This window comes from Gossypium raimondii, chromosome 13 (assembly GCF_025698545.1).
Source record: "Gossypium raimondii isolate GPD5lz chromosome 13, ASM2569854v1, whole genome shotgun sequence".
Taxonomy (NCBI): Eukaryota; Viridiplantae; Streptophyta; class Magnoliopsida; order Malvales; family Malvaceae; genus Gossypium; species Gossypium raimondii.
The window spans coordinates 7463508-7484431 of record NC_068577.1 but is presented as its reverse complement, the minus strand read 5'-3'; the positions used below and the strand labels follow the sequence as shown (position 1 = coordinate 7484431).

At 33.7% G+C, this 20924-nt stretch overlaps 2 pseudogenes; both read left to right on the top strand.

The window, feature by feature from the left end:
• The first annotated feature begins 996 nt into the window (after positions 1 to 996).
• On the top strand, positions 997 to 4480 carry LOC105783766 (pyruvate kinase, cytosolic isozyme-like; annotated as a pseudogene).
• An 11266-nt stretch (positions 4481 to 15746) lies between these two features.
• Positions 15747 to 20338, top strand: LOC105781350 (ABC transporter B family member 19-like; annotated as a pseudogene).
• Positions 20339 to 20924: the final 586 nt, after the last annotated feature.

Genomic DNA, 20924 nt, shown 5'->3' with positions numbered 1-20924 from the left:
ACTTGAAATATATTTTAGTGTAAAAAAGATCTTTAAGTCATGATTTATCTCTCAGACTATATTGATTTTTTATTTTGATATTTAATTTTTTATCATACTTTGATATTAAAGTATCATTTTCATTCTAATATACTTAAAATAGAAAAAATATCAATAAAATGTGACATGTTTTACATTTTATTAAATGCCAACAAATTGAAAGTAAAATGAGATGTAAGGGAAAAAATAGAAGTGAAGGGATAAATAGTTTGTTTAGCCTTAAAAAAAGCTGAAATGAGTAGAGATTATTTGAGAGCAAAAGTGGGATAAATTACTAAGATTATTGTTGTTGGAAATATCAGAAAAAGTAAAAGCAAAGAACAAAGCTAAAAGCTAAAAGCTTTGGGGGAGAAATGAATAATACAAATTAAAATTGCCCACACAGAGGGACAAAAAGGAAGCAAAAGGGGAAACCCATCCACCGCGTGTACGAACACCTTTTTCTTTTTTACTTTATTATCTAAATGTAAAAGTTTGATAAATGATTATATGACACATCATCAATTTATATTTAAATATTAAAATGAATTTAATTAAAAAAATACAGTAATTAAAGCATTCAAATTTACAATTATGAATGTTGATATGATAGTTGAAATGTTCACCACTTCGATCGTAATTTAGGTTCTAAATTACTACATCCAAAGATTTACAAAATCTCCAATGGGCCACTTACCACCACGTGTCCCTTACATCCATCCTTATAGCTCTTGTTTTTAAACTATTAATTTTATTTCATTTAATGAAGTAAGAATCTATTACCCACTATGCCACATTCTTATTAGATAATATTGTTTTTAAAATTAGGACAAAATTGATAATCTGAAAAGGACTAAGGTATAATTGAAGGGTTAAATTAGATATAAAACCTTTTACTTTCCATTTTCTAAACTCCTCCTGCAGTCCTCTCTCATACTATAAAAAGCCACCACACCACCTCACACTCTCCTCACTGTTCTGTTCTTCAAAATGACTCTTTTTTGGCTTATAACGTATAATATCTCATTTCTCAATTGAACTCAACATAAAGCAATTTTATTTTTATTCTTGTTTCCTTGTAATTTGTTCATATGGTTTTATACATACATATCTTAAAAACCCATCTCTGTTTTTACCTCATTTGATCTCTCTCACCAATCCTACCTTAACCCCATTCTGTTTATCTCAATGTTCCTTTTGTCTGGGTTTTCTTCCCCAATCTTTTTCATTGATGACTTTTAATTTTTTTAATTGATAATGGGTGCAGCAGAGCCGATTTTTATTTCGAGCAAATCAAAAAGGAAATGGCGAATATCGACATTGATGGGATCTTGAAGGAGCTGCCAAATGATGGCAGTATCGCCAAAACCAAAACCGTTTGCAATCTGGGTCCGGCATCGCAATTGGTACCCATGATCGAGAAGCTGCTGAGGGCGGGCATGAAAGTTGGTCGCTTCAATTTCTCCCATGGCAGCCATAAATATCACCAGGAGACCTTGAACAATCTCAGGGCTACCATGCAAAGTACCGGTATCCTCTGCGCCGTCATGCTTGACACCAAGGTTCCCCTTTACCCCATCACTATCTCATAGTTGTATTACTTTCTTTTTTATCATTATTTGTGTATTTGAACGGGGATTAGAGATTCTCTACTTTTAGTAACCAAGCATGCTTATATGGATATTTGTTTGTTAAAGTCCAAATGAAAGATAATGTGTCACTAGATAAAGGGACTATTATGAGAGGGTTCAAGGCACACTCTATTTAGGGTGAGTTCAGGTCAGTTTAATAGATTTTTTGAACCATCCATCATAATCCAATTCCTTTTATTTGGTTTTTTGTTTTTTCTTACTAATTTTAGATTTTGGGTTCCTTGGACTTTTTTTTTGGATATTATTTGTTAGTTTTTAAAATCTTTTAAAAATTATTTTTCAAGTAAATTAAAAAATCAATAAATCTAATATAGTTTTTAAATAATTTTATATAGAATTTTTAAGTTATTTTAAACCTAGAATGTTTATTTTTAAATCATAAAAATTAAAGTTAATTATAAATTAATAAAATATAAAAATTGGTTCGGGTAATTTGATTTTTTCCTTAGCCTTAAACTCTAGTTGCTTGAAACCCTTGTCTATATATTTTTTATTAGTAAATATGCATGATTTTTTTGTGGCTTATATCTGTTGAATACTCCATAAGTATAAAATTTGATATTATCCCTTTCTTACTGATAGAGGTATGGTTAATGAAGAAAAGTGAAATCTAAAAGAAATTAAGGCGAACTTCAATAAGGCGGGATTTTTTTTTATGCCTATCACCTTACAAAAATGGGCGCGTCTAGGCACACACAGTGTGCGTGGGATTGAATGGCCTTGGCCCGAAATGGTTTGAAGCTGTTTTGTTTTCTAGCTAAGATGCAGGCTCGCCTAGGTGCAACCTTGATTGATTGGGATACGATCTGACCTCCAAGGATCCTCTAAATACATGAAAAAACTTAGAAAAACCTAACTATAACAGTGTAAGATACATACACTTGAGTTTGAGTTCGAGTCCGAGTAACGTAGGTCATAAGAATGTCTGGGTTTTCTTTTCTCTTTGTTCTCAGCTCTTCTAACTTCTGTATTTTCCTTTTTTGAGATGGTAGTTTGTGTTTGATTTGCTCTGTTGTGGCAGGGTCCCGAAATTTGAACCAGGTTCTTAAGGGATGGGAAACCTGTTCAACTTAAAGAGGGCCAAGAAATTACAATAACAACTTATTATGATATCAAGGGGGATGAGAATATGATCTTAATGAGCTACAAAAAGTTGGTTGTTGATCTCAAACCCGGGAACACCATTTTGTGTGCAGATGGTACAATCACACTAACAGTTTTAGAATGTGATCCTTCTGCTGGAACTGTGAGAATACTGCTATGATTGGTGAACGGAAAAATGTCAACCTTCCCGATGTTGTGGTGGATCTTCCCATGCTCACAGAGAAGGATAAGGAAGATATCTTAGGATGGGGAGTTCCCAACAATATCGATATGATTGCTTTTTCATTTGTACGCAAAGGGTCTGATCTTGTTAATGTCAATAAGGTTTTTGGTCCCAATGCCAAGCAGATTCAATTGATGTCAAAGGTATCTTGTTTCTGTTTCACTGTTGAACTACGATCATTGATAAGATTTTATTTAGTTTCTTTATGTGATCATTGAATGTCTCTATGAATTTCATCTTAAGAGAAGAAGACCGAGGTTGATTGATTTGTGCCTGTGAGGAGCAACTTAAGTTTATCTTTAGTTGTTCGTTTTACTGTTCTAATGTTGTATACTGATTTTCAAATTTTCGATGCCTCCGATTGCCCATCTTTGACATGTTTTTCATTGGCTACGACGAATCTTCCTTAGTTCTCCTTTTAGACTAATATGTTGCATGGTTATTGATATTTTTTTAGGTTGAGAACCAGGAGGGTGTCATTAACTTCGATGAGATCTTGTGTGAGACTGATGCATTTATGGTTACACGTGGTGATCTTGGAATGGAGATTCTGATTGAGAAGATCTTCCTAGCACAAAAGATGATGATATACAAGTGTAACCTAGCAGACAAGCCGGTTGTTACTGCCACTCAAATGCTCGAGTCTATAATCAAGTCTCCAAGGCCAACCCATGCTGAAGCAACTGATGTTGCCAACGCTGTCCTCGACGGTACTGATTGTATCATGCTCAGCGGAGAGAGTGCTGCCGGAGCATACCCGGAGCTTGCCGTAAAAATCATATCTCAAATTTGTATAGAGGCAGAATCCTCCCTCGACTATGGTGGGATCTTCAAAGAAATGATCCGATCAACCCTGCTTCCGAAGAGCCCATTGGAAAGTCTCGCATCCTCAGCCGTACGAACAGCTAACAAAGCTAAAGCTACACTCATCGTTGTTCTAACACGCGGTGGAACAATTGCCAAGCTGGTTGCTAAGTACAGACCAGCCGTTCCTATCTTATCAGTGGTTGTTCCGGTATTGACAACGGATTCATTCAATTGGTCCTGCAGCGATGAATGGCTGGCAAGGCATAGTCTGATATACAGGGGCTTGATTCCGGTACTAGCAGAAGGGTCAGCCAAGGCAACTGATGCCGAATCCACTGAGGTTATATTAGAAGCGGCAATGAAATCAGCTACAAAGAAGAGGCTATGCAAGCCTGGTGATGCCATTCTTGCACTTCACCGGATTGGTGCTGCCTCTGTTATTAAGATCTGTGTAGTGAAGTGATGATATTGCTGGGTTCTGCAGCGTCCATTGATGAACTTTCAAAATGGGGTTTTTATTTTTATTTTTAGTCCTTTTATGTTGATTTCATGATCTTTTATTGTGCTTTAACTTTGTTAAAGGAAAAACTTCGCTTGGATGACCTGAAAATTTTTGGTGGATGTTTATCGTTGTGTTTTAAGATTACAGATAAATTCATATAATTTGAGTTGAAAATGTTGGTCATTTAGACACTATATACCGACCCAATTTCTACTTGAGAGCGGGAAACTTAGTGGTTCTTCTCGAGCTTCGATCCATCACAAGTTGTCACATTGGAGGCTGTGGTCTGTCAACAAGACTTTGTAATTGTGTTCACGTTGTCCACTGCTATCTGTGAGTCGTGTCTTTGGCCTGCATGTCTTGACTCTTTTTTGTTTGCTTGGTTGAATGGGTTCTTATTGTCTATCACAATCCTTGTCATATATCTCTTCCTTTGAAAATAAAAAATCATTAAAGCTAAAAGCGCCTCTAACAAGAAAATTATGATGCAAGGTTTTCATGAACCGCAAAAGTTCATCAATGTTCCCAGATAAATTCCTTACTATCAACTTAATTTGATCATAAAAAGTCAATAATTTGAACCCGAAATTATCTAAGTTTATAGTGACTTCACCAAAAATTTTGAAAGACTCAAACTCAAATGAACCCCAACCTGAAATTGAATTGACCTAAAATGATTTGAAAGTTTTAAAATTGAATTTATAATGACTTCATCAGAAAAATCCAAAAGAACCGAATTCAAATGAACCCTAATTCAAAATTGAACTGACCTAAAATAATTTAAAAATTTTAAAACCCTAGTTGAGTAAATCCAAATTGCCCCAAAACAAAACAAAACAAAACAAAACAAAATCAAACCAAACCGATCCGACCCGACCAGACCCGACCAGCCAATTGAACTCTAAATTATTTACCCATTATTAACTAGTTTAACTAATGATGTTCCTTCATTAAACCTATCTATATTGAAGCTGAAATGTGTCCACCTAAATTTATTAATAAAAACTATTTTTATAGAGTTAAAATGTAATTATTCATTTTAAATAGAAATAAGATGAAATAATAATTCAAAACTAAAATAAAGATAAAGGTAAATTATAAAATAGTCACTCAATTATTAGCGTATTTTTATTTTTGTCATTGAGATTTAATTTTTTTATTTTAGTCACTAACTTTATTGAGATTTAATATTTGGTCACTCCTTTGTTCAATCACAAATGGTGGCTTTTTATTGGCACAATAACAAATTTAACCATTTAATGTTTACTGATTCTATCAATTTAGTCCTAAATCTAAAAAAATCAACAAACTTAGCCACAAACTTTACACATTCTTTTAATTTAGTATTGATTCCTAAAATTTTAAAATTAAAATAAAACTTTTAAAATAAAAATTATTTAAAAGTTCATTTTTCGATAAAAATACATACAAAATTATAAAAATATTTATAAATAAATGAATAGATATTTTTCTCATTTCCTAACATGAAATTTATTTATTAAAATAATAATATTATAAATAAAACAATTTAAGAGGAAAAAACCATGAAAAAGACTTACACAGATTCAAATTTTTCTTCTTTTTTTCAACATAAACGACTGCCATGTTCAGGTTGGGTAAAAAACTATAACACTTCTTATCCGACCCGATCGTCAGGTCTGAGTTACAGAATGCTACACTTGTTCCTGGAGCAAAAACGATCGAATATTTGCTCAAATTATGTCGTTATACATTTAAATACAAGCAAAGCATACATATAATGTGATATACAATCAAGTCTGGATCTTACACGAGCTTACGGAAACTCTTATGCTAACCCGAACTTGAACCAGGACCAAATTGTGAAGTTGTAAAAATTTCCTGGTCGACGTAGCGATTTTGTTACCTCCTCGTCACAACATTACCTACTTAGAGAGTCACATCGCAATGACATGCACTGTAACACCCCTTACCCGTGTCCGACGCCGGGACAGGATATGAGGCATTACTGGTCTTAACACAAGCAACCATACAAAATCAGGCCATAAAATTTCATTCAATTTAAAACTATTTATACACATGCATACCGTCCCTTATAAGGGCCTACGAGGCCTTAATCATACGTTGGAAGTGGTTCGAAACTAAACCGAAAACTCTGGAACACTAAGAAAATTTTCATGTTTTAGAGGGTCACACGCCCATGTGGCTCGGGACACGCCCATGTAACTTTCTACTTATGACGTCATCAACAAATGAGGGTCCCACAACTCATCATGTATCATGCAAACACAACTCACATCACCAAACTTTGACATATAATTAATATATATATATATATATATATATTTATATATATATATATATATATAGGCTTACAACCAATTAGCCAATATAAGTCAAGTTACGTGGCTACACATAAATCAAACATTTAAACATTACAAGCCAAAACATTTGGCCAAAACATAATAAGTCATACACAAAATGACTGAGCCCCTATACATGCCATAAACTTAAAATGCTAGAATACGTTGATACCAATCAATAGCTTGATGGTGTGATAGAATCTCTGACGATCTCCAACCCGAGCTAGTATCTGTGACACTATAGGAAAAAAGAAAGAAAGGGGGTAAGCTATATAGCTTAGTAAGTTGGTATGTAAATAATAAGCAATCTGTTAACATGTTTTTACCAATCCTCACAATATATTCTCAAGATAATACAATCATAATTACACATAGTTCCATTATTTACTCATTTCACATCAAGCTGTCTACTCGAGTCATAGTCACTAAATTATTTATATCTTGTGCTACAGAACTCCAAATTAAGATCTGCTTGATTTTCCCCAAACTAGACTCACATATCTTCTTACCATAAAATTTTCAGAACTTTTGGTTTAGCCAATAAGTACAGTTAATTCTTCAAAGTCGTCTCTGTTCTGCTGTCTGATAGTTCCAACCTTTCTTATCTAAAAATTAATTATCTCTTATTATGGGATTCAGATGATGTTCCCGTTTGTTTCTCTTGAAAATAGACTCATTAATAATTTTAATCATATAAATTCTAACCCATAATTCTTTTTATACAATTTTTAATTATTTTCCAAAGTCAAAACAGGGGATTCCGAAATCATTCTGACATTATCTCACAAAAATTAAAATATCTCATAATATAAGATTTTTTGCTTACATCGTTTCTTCTATGTGAAATCTATGTGAAATTAGTCTCAATAAGCTTTAATTTCATTTCTTATTCAACCTCTAATGCGATTCCCACAATTTTTGGTGATTTTTCAAAGTTATACAACTGCTGCTGTCCAAAACTATTTTATTGCAAATTTTACTCTTTCATGATTTCTGTGTATTAACATTTATTTTGACACACATAACACCAAAGCATATCCATAACTAGCTATTCCAATAGCTAATCATTATCATATATTTACATGTCATTCATTGGCCAATTTCACCTATACATTAACAACAAAGACTTAAACATATAATGTCTCAATTTAATTTGGCCTAAAAGCCTCACACAATCATCAATCAAATTTACCACATATTTATACCTCATAAGTATAGACCTATAATCACAAGGTCATCACAAGATCATTCTCATAAGAATGACTTACTCATTTACATTCTTGCCAAAATGTCCAATATACATCGAGTTCATTACTCATGAATTTTTCGTACATACCTATATCCTTTCAACATGATCATATCTTGTCTTTTCTTTGACATAATCTTTGGATTACCCGTTGAACCACTTGGAATAGTAAGGATACTTGGGAAAACTCGTACATAATGTATCGTACCAATGTCATGTCCCAAACATGGTCTTACATGGAAATCTCGTATCGATGCCAATAGCCCAGCTATGGTCTTACACTAAATCTCAAATCGATGTCAATAGCCCAGTTATGGTCTTACACGAAATCTCAAATCAATGCCAATAGCCCAGCTATGGTCTTCACGAAATCTCAAATCGATATTGGAACATCATCAACCGAATTCACAAAGCAATTATACAATTCATGCTATATGAAAACATTAAATACATAACAATGTGATGTTGCATTATTTACACACGAACTTACCTCGTACTCAGAATTGACGAATCAGATAGATTACTCGATAATTTTACCTTTCCCCCGATTTAATTCCAGGTTCTTCTTTTCTTGATCTATATGTATTCAAAATTAACTCATTTAATCATATAATCATTCAATTAAGTCCAAAAACACATATTTAAGCCAATTTTCACTTTGGCCCTAAAACTTTACATTTTTTACAATTTAGTCCCTATTTCACAAATACACAAAATTCATAAAATTCAACAAGACCCATGCTTGGCTGAATTACCATAGTGCCCCTAGCAGCCCAAAACTTTCATTTATTTCACATTTCAACCACTCAATTTGCATATTTCACAATTTAATCCCTATTTGACATTTTTGTCAAAAATCACTTTACAAAACATATTAATCTATCAACAATTATTCATTTTCAATCATCAACATTCAAAAAAATCAAGCTATCATCAATAGAAACTCACAAATTCATCAACCAATTCAAAAATTAGGGCATGGGCTAGCTAGAACACGAAGCAACGATCTCAAAAATATAGAAATCATAAAAAAATAGGACAAAAACGCATACCTAATTGAACTTACAAGCTTGGCCAAATGTTTAGCACAAAAATGGCTTCTTTCCCTTTTAAAAATCGGTGGAAGATGGTAATGGAAGATGATGATAATTTTGTTTTGTTTATTTTTAACATTAATTACTATTTTACTTAATTAACCTTTATAAACTTTAATAATTACACAATTGTCAAGCCAACATCTTCCACTATCTCATTTATGGTCAATTTACCACTTAAAGACCTTTACTTTAATGTTCTATAGCTATTAGACACCTTTAGCTTATAGAACACAACTTTTACGCTTTACTTGATTTAGTCCTTTTTACCGAATTAAGCATTCAAACAGTAAAAATTTTTTTACGAAACTTTCACATATATATAATCACATGTTATAAATACCAAAAATAATATTAAAATAATTTTCTGACCTCAAATTTATGGTTCCGAAACCACTATTCCAATTTAACTAAAACCTAGTTGTTACATGCATTTGTACATCCACGTCGCAACGCCACTCCCTATCAGACGACGTTGTGACGTCAAGAACTCGTGATCGTGACATTGCCCTTGTCTTTGACAAAATACACATTTGGTACCTAATTCAATTAACTTCAAGCCATTCCTAAGTGTTTCATTCAAGCCAAGCCAATGAACAACCAATTCAAGCATTCAATCATTTAAACCAACCATTCTATATCATACTACCCAACCATTCAACATTTAAACATATTCAACTCCATTCCTCCTATCCATGCCAAATGCTTTCTATTTCCAATCTCAAAACATAATCATTACACTAATTGGAAACTTGACAAAACAATGTGATTAACATAATTCAATCTAAGCACACTCTAAGCCAATAATCATGTTTAACATTTAACTTACCCTTTCCAAATCATCAACTCAATTCAACCAATTCATATAGGCTAAATGATAGCCTAAACATATCAAACCGTTCAAGAGTAACCTCATCAATCACATATCATCAAGCTTAATCAAAATATGCACTACAAGTTTTATACCGAATGGTATATTCATAATCAAACATCACCATAACTTACATAAGACTATCATATCCAAAAATGACCATTTGCACACTAAGAGTCCTTATGTCCATGTCACATAGTTTATAATCAAATTGAACATATAACTACCATATTTGGATAGTGTGTGTTCCTCCGTTGATCCAGCTCGACAAGTTCCGCAATGTGACAATCTGCAGGGAAGGAAAAACAACCAGAGTAAACATTAAGAATGCTTACCTTGATCCATTAAAGCATAATAACATATCAAACATTTAGGCAATCCGAAGTGGTTATTCTTGACACATATTGGTACATATCCACATTATCAACCAAATGGGTTAGTCATACTTATATAAAAAGAGAAATATTATGCACATTAAAGATATTATATACTCAATGAAATCATATACATATCACATATCGAATATCAACATATACCATCTCATTTTCAATTCACATTAAGGTTTCCATTTCTATTCAATTGAATATCGCCCGATGGAACTATAGTAAAAAGGATTCTAATATACGGGAATAAGTTACTCACACAAGCTGACAATAAATCAGAATTGTTCATACAAGCTGACATTATAATAGAGTTGTTCACACAAGCTGACATTATATCGAGGTTACCCGTTCGAGGTAAACCTACAATATGTATAACGCGAGAATCTGCAACAAACGCTCTACCTCGTTAAAACATGTAAAATCTCTAATCAATCGCGTATATAACCCTAATGGCATCCTATCCTAACCTTTTGCAAAGTTCACAGAGACATCATTTCTATAGATAAGTCATTATAAATCCCCGTACCATATTACATATTTCATTTATAATTTATGTACTCAATCAACTTTTACATTTTGTACATTGTACTATTTCATAATAGTAAATATTATTGTGACTTTTCAATTTAGTCCTTTTCAAGTCACACATGCCAAATTCACTAGATTCTAATTATATCTTGTTAAGTATGACTCATATTTTCATCAAATTTGAGAAATAATCTTTTAGTTAAACTCTATCTATTTGTTTCAGTCAAACACCGATTAGTTTAGATTATTTTATTATTATTTGACATATGAATTTAACCTATAAATAGGCTCTTTTACAACCTTAGTAAATACACCCATTAGATATTAGAACTCATAACGCATTTAGAGAATTTTGTGTTTACGTTTTGAGGGTTCTTTGTTTTTGGTTTTTGGGGTTTAGTTTTATCTCCATCTTTTGTACTCTTCGTTCTTTTGCCATTATAGTAAAATTATCTTTACCCGTGGTTTTTTATCCTCTTTGGAGAGGTTTTTCCACGTTAAATTTGTATGTTCAATTTCTCAATTTATTCTGCTATTTTTGTTACTTGTTGCTTAATCGGGTCGATCCCTAACAAATGGTATCAGAGCTAGTTTAAATATCAGCCCATTCAGATATGGCAACAACAAGGTTTGAAATTGAGAAGTTCGATGGTGAGATAAATTTCAATCTGTGGCAAGTTCGGATGATGGCAATTCTAGTTCAATCCGGTTTGAAAAAGGTTGTTACCGGGAAAAAACCTGAGAATCTAAATAAAACAGAATGGGAAGAGCTTGATGAAAAGGCCCTGTCTGCAATCCAGTTGTGCCTTGCGAATACGGTATTGCAAGAGGCATTGATGGAGAAGACCTCATTCGCCTTGTGGAAAAGGTTAGAAACTCTTTATGTGACTAAGTCTTTGGCTAACCGTTTAGTGTTGAAACAATTTCTATTTACGTTTCGCATGAATGAAGGTGAGCTTCTTAGAAATCACATCAGTCAATTTATTACTCTTTTAAATGATTTAAAGAATGCTGAGGTTCATATTGATGATGAAGATCAAGCTATGCTATTATTGTGCTCTTTACCCCCTTCATACAAGTCTTTCAGTGAGACCATGATTTATGGCAGAGACAAAATCTCGTTCGAAGATGTGAAGGGTCATTTGTTGAGTAGAGACAAACTCAACAATGAGGTTCATTTGGATAGCAAGGCAGATAGGCAAGCTTCCGTTTTAGTAGCATCAAAGAAACGAGACAAAAGGTGTCACTATTGTAAAAAGTTAGGTCACGTCAAAGCAAATTGTTATAAACTGTGAAATAAAAGAGCTGCTGAGAGTAACGAGGAAGATGTAGCTAGTGCTAATTTGGCAGATGAAAGAGGTGATGATTTCTTGTTAGTGTCAACGAGCGATAACTCCAAGCTCACGTCCAAGTGTTCTTTCCACATGTGTCCCAATAGAAAATGGTTCTCTACATACTGTTCTGTTGAAGGTGGAGTTGTGCGCATGGGAAATGATTCATCTAGTAAGGTAGTTGGTATTGGAACTGTTAAAATCAGGACACACGATTGGATAATTAGGACACTTTCAGATGTCAAGTATGTACCTGATTTACGAAAGAATCTCATCTCCTTGAGTATTTTAGACTTGAAAGGATGCAAAATCAATATCGAGTCGAGCGATGTTAAAGTATCTCATGGAGCTCTCGTTTTGTTAAAAGGTAAAAGAACTGGCAGTCTTTATATTTTGGAAGGTTCTACAGTGACCGGTGAAATCGGACGTCCTCGTCTGATTCTGATCGAAGTCAACTCGTTTGGGCGGAGGCAACTTGGTCATAGGAGGGAAAATGTATGACCATTTCGTTGAAGAGAGGTTCTCTTTTGGATGCGAGTTTTGAAAAGTTAGAACCTTGTGTTCGTGAAAATCAGACCCGGGTTAGTTTTGATTTGGCAGTGTACAAGTCGAAGGCTAGAAGTCTTCCAGTTTCTAATCACAGATTCGACTCAGTTAATTCCCTGCATAGTTCAAGATAGGCTCGTGGCGGGCTTTGGCAAAGATGGTGTTGTGGAAATATGAGTTAAGGTGGAGATTTGTTAAGTATGACTCCTATTCTCAGTCAAATTTGAGAAAGAATTTTTTAGTTAAACTCTATCTATTTGTTTCAGTCAAACACTGATTAGTTTAGATTATTTTATTATTATTTGACATATGAATTTAGCCTATAAATAGGCTCTTTTACAATCTTAGTAAATACACCCATTAGATATTAGAACTCATAACACATTTAGAGAATTTTGTGTTTACGTTTTGAGGGTTCTTTGTTTTTAGGGTTTAGTTTTATCCATCTTTTGTACTCTTCGTTCTTTTGCCATTATAGTAAAATTATCTTTACCCGTGGTTTTTTAGCCTCTTTGGAGGGGTTTTTCCACGTTAAATTTGTGTGTTCAATTTCTCAATTTATTCCGCTATTTTTGTTACTTGTTGCTTAATCGGGTTGGTCCCTAACATATCTAAACATATAAATGAAATCAAACACAATTCACACATAATAGAATATAAGTCAGTAAGTTTCATATAAACTTACCTATTTAAAATATGAGAAGAGTGAACAATTTAGGGTTAATCCGTAATTTTAGCTTTTCTTCGATTAACTATATTTCGGTCTGATTCTTGATCTAAAAAATTATTTTATATACAAATAAATACCAATTACTTCTATACAATTTTATGCTATGCGTGATCCTATCAAAATTTACTTTTCAATTTCCCCAAAATTTTACATTTTATTCAATTTAGTCCCTGAACCTGAGATAAGCTTAACTTTCAATTCTTCGCTTTGGATTAAAATCTGATTTCATATGCCCTCATTAGGGACCTTATTTTATCTATTTCTATCATAATTTTATACCACATTTACATTTATTCAATTTGATCTCTAACGTAACAAAGTAGCAATAAGCTAAATTAACTTTACAATCTAATCCTTTTTATATTCTAAGCTTAAAATCTATCAAATTTCAAGTCTAATTCTTCAAGAAATCAACAATGGAAATTTTCTAAAACTTTAACAATTTTACAATTTGGTACATGGGTTAGCTAAATCAAACTCTTATAACCTCAATTTCATACAAATTACAAAAAAAAAACAAAAAAACAAAGAAGACTTGAAAGTGCATACCAAATTATGGCCAAAAGTCTTGAAAAATTCATCATTTGGATGGAAAAAGAAATGGTGGAAGAAGAAGATGACATCTTTTCACTAACCTTATATATTTATAGTTAGATTATAACTTAATTAAGTTAGTTTAATTAACATAATCATAGTTTAATTAATCTAATCTACATGTTAACTATAACTAATGGAAATTGGCACCATCATCCATTAACTTTAGCATTATAATGGTTCATTAACCATTTTGGCCCTTTGGTTAGTTGTCATTCAAGTCCTTAAGCCTTTCATCAATTAAAATTCTATAATGATTGGACTTTACAATTTAGTCCCTAAGCCTTAATTAATTATTAGTTCAAAAAAATTACCGGATCAAACTTTAATATATTTTTATATTCTTCTCATAAATATTTATAGTTAATATTTACGAACTCGGTTTATGGAAATGGGATTCTGAAATCGCATTTCTAGTACCATTGAAAATCAAATCGCTACAAAAACTTGAATAATCCCTGATATGCTGCTATATCAAGTAGTCTTGCTAAAACATTAATAGACAATACAAAGAGATAGAGAGAGAGTGGATGTCACTGCCTCACTCCCCTTGCTACTTTAAAGTACCTAACCAAGCCTCCATCGAGAGAAATTGAGAATCTTGATGAAGTTATGTGCACAAAAATTACGATCGAAAGCTCAATGTACAATAAATTGATCCATTTCTCTCTTACTTATTGCTTTTGGCTTTGTTGGATTTTTTGATATAGAGTAATTTGTGTTGGTGTTTTGAGACTAAGAAAAAAAAAGCAAAAAATGAGACAAAGAATCAACAAGATGAATTTATCTATAACACTCTCCTTTTTCATTTCAAAAGATTACAATATATATCATTTTGACTTTCCAAGAACTTAACTAATCCAACTAACATCTTGAAAATAGGAAAACTTAATTTGTACACAAAGTGATTATTGAAATCAGCACCTAAACACATGAAGTCATTACCAACTTAGTTTGTACCTAACTAAGTATCTTAACAAAAGAATTGAAGAAAAGGCTAAACTAAAAACATTGGTTTTCTACTCTAAGAAGCCAGCTAGCACTTCATCCTATAGTTCGCCTTATCGTTGAACAGCTTGAACTTTGACTGTCCGCAAATATGCTAGCATTTAGACAGTTCACTGATGTGCTTAGACAATCCTCTAAGCCTGTCGTATAAGAACTCTCCGCATGACAGTTCACATATGGACAGTCCACCATGTGACTTCGCACTTGGACTGTTCACCATTTGTGCAGTTCACCATATGTGCTTGCGAATGCATGGTTGACCATCTCGTAACAATTTTTCATACTCGGCTCAATCATTATTTTTTATTTCTGTTATTTGGATCCGTTTTCTTTTTAACAAAGTGTAGCATGGATGAAAATGAAGGCTACTGCCTACCGCCTTCGATTATTAGCGTCTTACCAAGTCAACTAATCCCAATATTCGTATATTAATATTCCCTTTTGTTTACTTCAATATTTTCCAATCACTTATGGGTCTACCTGGAATTGCATTAGGAATCTTAAATGTATTTTTATGCTTCATACAGCCATGTCATGCAAAACAACATAAATATGGGATTATTCCAATAATAAACACAACTCACACTTATATATTTAATAGCATATCCACCATATATTCTTTCTTCAATATAATATAATAATACATTATATCATTAACAACTGTTAGTATTATAAATCTAATCATTGAGATAGAGTTCAAATAATATCTTATAAGATTCAACACCTGTCATACGTACGTGCCAATGGCTCCCTAAGCCCATGAACTCATGCATGTACAAGAGGAGACAAAGGAAGTAAATGTAGAGGCTGTTAATGAAGCTTTACCATTTTATATGCTTTTCAACTATGCAGATACACTTGATTGGACTATAATGGCGTTAGGGACCTTTGGCTCCATAATCCATGGCATGGCTCAACCAGTTGGGTATCTGTTGCTTGGAAAAGCCCTTAATGCCTTTGTGGATAACACTGTTGACATTGATGCCATGGTTAAAGCACTCAAGAAAGTATGTATATACATCCACAAACTTCATGAAACCAGCTTAAAGTTTTGAAAAAAAGAACACACTTTATTTATATGATTTTTTTTGTAGGTTGTTCCCTTTGTATGGTACATAGCTTTTGCTACATTCTCTTCTGGTGTACTAGGTATCTTCCCTCATCTTAGTCACATGCATACATATATATATACATGTTATTCCCTTTGTATGGTACTTGGACTCCCTATAACTCCTTTCTACTGCTTTATCCTTGATTTTTGAGTTTTTTTTTGTAGAGATTGGATGATGGATGTATGCAAGTGAAAGAAAAATGGCCCGATTACAGTTAGCATTTTTCAAAGCAATGCTTAGCCAGGAGATCGGAGCGTTTGATACGAAAATAACAAGTGGGAAAATTATTAGTGCAATAAGTTATCATATGAGTATCATACAAGATGCAATAGGAGATAAGGTAGATTAGATAAATTATGTATGTATGTATATATGTATGTATGTATGTATGTATGTATGTATGTATGTATGTATGTATGTATGTATGTATGTATGTATGTATGTATGTATGTATGTTGGAATTTTTATTTTCAAGCTACGAGCACTTTTGACTCTCAGATGGGCCATTTCCTTTCAAGCTTTGCAACATTCTTTTCTGGAATTTTTATTGCTGTCATATGCTGTTGGGAAGTGTCTTTTCTTATCTTAGTGGTGGCCCCTACGATTCTTGTGACTAGGGCTACCTACACTAAAAAAATGAATGAGATTTCAGCTACTAAGACAATTTACATATCGGAAGCTACATCGATGGTGGAATAGGTAAAACATTCTCGTTCCACGCATTTGAGCTTAACCGCTAAGATGATTACTTGCTCTGTTACTAACATGCAATGTTTATGTGCCATAGACTATTTCTCAAATAAAAATAGTATTTGCATTTCTCGGAGAGAATTCCACGATCAAATCATTCTCTGAGATCTTGGAGAAGCAATTTTCATTAAGCAAAGGTGAAGCATTGATAAAAGGAGTTGGAACTGGTATGTTACAATCTGTGACCTTTTGTGCTTGGGCTTTGATCATATGGGTTGGTTCCATTATTGTCACTTCTAGGAAAGCCAAAGGAGGTAATGTAATTGCCGCGGTGATGAGCATTCTCTTCAGTTTCCTGTAAGAAAAGACCCTGAACAAAGTTATTTCTCAATATATGTATATATGTAATACCAACTTCATTAAACTTGCAGATCACTTACTTTTGTTGCACCAGACATACAAATATTCAATCAAGCAAAGGCTGCAGGGTATGAGGTTTTTAAGGTAATCTAAAGAAAATTGGCTATAAGTTATGGTTCAAAGGGGAAGAAGAAAGTTAAGAAGATCGATGGCAATATCGAAATACAAGATGTATACTTTGCTTACCCTTCTAGGCCAGAAAAACTGATCCTTGAAGGATTTTCACTGTCGATTTCAGTAGAAAAGATGGTTGCATAGTAGGCAGTAGTGGTTGTGGAAATAGTACTATTATCTCCTTAGTTGAAAGGTTCTATGATCCCTAAAAAGGTAGTGCAATGTTCTTTATGCAAATGCCTGAAGTTTTCATGCAAACATAGTTTTGATCTAATGAAATGTGCTTACACTTTGTAGGGGAGATCCTCATCGACAATTATAACATCAAGGATCTCGATTTGAAGTTCATTCGGAAGAATATTGTAGTAGTATCCCAAGAACCATCACTCTTTGCAGGTACCATCAAGGATAATATCAAAGTAGGAAACATGGATGCAAGCGATCAACAAGTCTGGGATGCGGCAATAATGGCGAATGCACATATGTTTGTCACTCAACTTTCGAATCAATATTCAACCGAGGTTATCCATCTAGCCTCTATTTTCACTACTTTACAATGTTTCAGGCCCTATGTTGTGATGTAAAATCCATACCGGAAGGCCAAAGAGGAGTCCAGTTATCCGGGGGACAGAACCAGCGAATTGCAATAGCAAAAGCTATTCTAAAGAACCTTCCTATTCTTTTACTCGATGAGGCAACAAGTCCACTAGATTCTGAGTCGAAGAAACTAGTTTAAGATGCCTTGGAGAAGGTTATGCAAGGGAGGACTGTTATCCTAATTGCGCATAGGATGTCAACCATTATCAATGCTGATATCATTGCAGTTGTGGAGAATGGACAAGTAACAGAAACTAGAACACACCGCAGCTTGTTAGAATCTAGCAAGTTCTATAAGAATTTGTTCAGCATTCAGAACATTGGGCAAATTCGTGAGTCAAGGTAGGTTCAAAGTCTAAATCGTTATAAGTAAAATCTAATAGGTCTTTGTATAATTATCAAGTTGCTTGGAATGTATGGAACATGACACAGGGCTACTGAATTCACTAAATAATTTCTTACTACCAATAAGCAGTTTTCACCACTAGACATCAAGGAAGAGGAAACACGATATCACAAGGAAAATCATAGTGAATATTCTTCTAAGGAAAAGAAAATGAGAATAAACACAAATACATTCTTCAGGATCTGTTTTGGCTTAGGTAAAAGAGAGCTTGCAAAGATCGCAACCGGTTCCATAGCAGCAGCTTTTGCTGGTGTTTCGAAGCTTGTTTTCGGATTCTTCATCATAATAGCCGAATTAGCATACTACAACAAAGATGCAAAGTAGCTAGTCGGAAGGTATTCGATTGCCTTTTCTCTAATAGGATTGCTTGCTTTATTCATGCATGCCCTGCAGCATTACTTCTATGGAGTGGTTGGTGAAAAGACCATGGGAAATATCAGAAAAGCTTTATATTTAGGTACTAATTATGTCATCAACAATATTGAAAAAAACTTCACTATCATCCCACATACTAACATCTGTTGCATTAAAATCAGGCAGGCATACTACGAAACAAATTAGCATGGTTCAAGAAACCTAAGAACAATGTTGGTTTACTTACTTCAAGGGTCATCAATGAATTTCCATGGTCAAAACCATAATTTTCGATCGTATGTCGGTTATTGTCTAATGCATTTGCTCGATATTGATTGCAACGGTTGTTAGCATGATTGTTAATTGGAGAATGGCACTGGTAGCTTAGGCAGTGATGCCTTGCCACTTCATTGGTGGACTCATTCAGGCCAAATCTGCCAAAGGGTTTGCAGGTGACTCTACTGCTACCCACCGTGAAGTTGTTGCCCTTGCTTCTGAGTTTGCTTCCAATATACGAACTATTGCCTTATTTTGCCATGAAGAACACATACTGGAGAAAGCCAGGATGTCCTTAGAAGAACCAATGAAAAGAAGCAAGAAAGAAAGTATTAAATATGATATCATTTAAGGCTTTTCCCTTTGTCTATATAGAACATTGCTCATGCTGTTGCTTTATGGTATACAACGATTTTGGTTAGTAAACACCAATCACGGTTCGAAGACGGTATAAGATCTTACCAGATTTTCTCCCTCACTGTACCTTCAATCACAGAACTATGGATGTTGATCCCCACCGTCATTTCCACAATCAATGTCCTAACTCCTGCATTCAAAACCCTCGACCGAAAAATCGAAATTGAACCAGATGCACCACAAGATACAAAGCTGAAGAAGATCAAAGGGAAAATTGAATTCCAAAACGTCAAATTTAACTATCCGTCAAGGCCAGAGGTAACTGTTCTTAACAATTTCAGTTTACAAATTGAACCAGGGACTAAAGTAGCACTTGTTGGACCAAGTGGAGCTGGCAAGTCATCTGTGCTAGCCATTTTTGTTAAGGTTCTATGATCCAAACCAAGGAAGGGTCCTCGTTGATGAAACGAATATAAAAGAATACAATCTAAAAACATTAAGGAAACAAATTGGATTGGTGCAACAAAAGCCACTTCTTTTCAGCTCCACACTAAGAGACAACATCTGCTACGGGGCCAAACAAGCTTCCGAGGCTGAAATTGTGGAGGTATCAACAGAAGCAAACATACATGAGTTCATAAGCAACTTGCCTGATGGATACAGCACACTAGTTGGGGACAAAGGGTGTCAACTTTCAGGTGGTCAAAAGCAAAGGGTAGCCATTGCTAGAACCTTACTAAAGAGGCCTAGAATCTTGCTTCTCGATGAAGCGACAAGTGCAATCGACACAGAGTCTGAAAGAACTGTAGTAAATGCCCTGGAATCGATAGATCGAAGAAAGGGTAATTGTGGTAGGTTCATTTCAAATCCCACACAGATCATAGTTGCACATAGGTTATCCATAGTTGTGAACTCAGATGTGATTGTTGTGATGGATAAATGTGAGATTGTGGAGACTGGTTCACACTCAACACTGATATCAACAAGTGATGGAGTTTATTCAAGATTGTTCCATATCCAGAATGAGATATAAATTTAGTTCACCCAAATATATAGTCCCACTAGTTTATAACTCAAGAAATCTATTTCTTGATGCATACGTTAGTAGAATGCATGTAGTATGTAGGTAACTTTGAGCCCAAAGTTTATCCCAATTAATGCAGTCATCTTCTATTCCGAATCTTTAACACTTGCAACTCTTTCTTATTATCAAACCGAGGCCTTTTTTGTAGCAATATACATCCCCATATAGTAACGTATACATTAGTAGTATGCATGTAATATGGAGTTTAACTTTGAACTTCAAGCTTATTTCGATTCATGCAATCATCTTTTATCATGAATCCCAATGTTTGCAACTTTCTCTTTTATATCAAATCGAAACTTTCTTTCAACCAATACAACATTTCACTATAAATTTTAAAATATAACGAATATCATCATATTACACTTCTATAAAATTATATAATTTCTTTGTAATTTTTATAATAAAATAAATAATAAATTAAGAAAAATGAGTCAATACCTACATTGAAAAGACGGATAATTGCATTGTTTTCTTATATAGTTACATATAACAAAAAAAAGCAATAAACTCACGATATTGAAATTTTGCCATG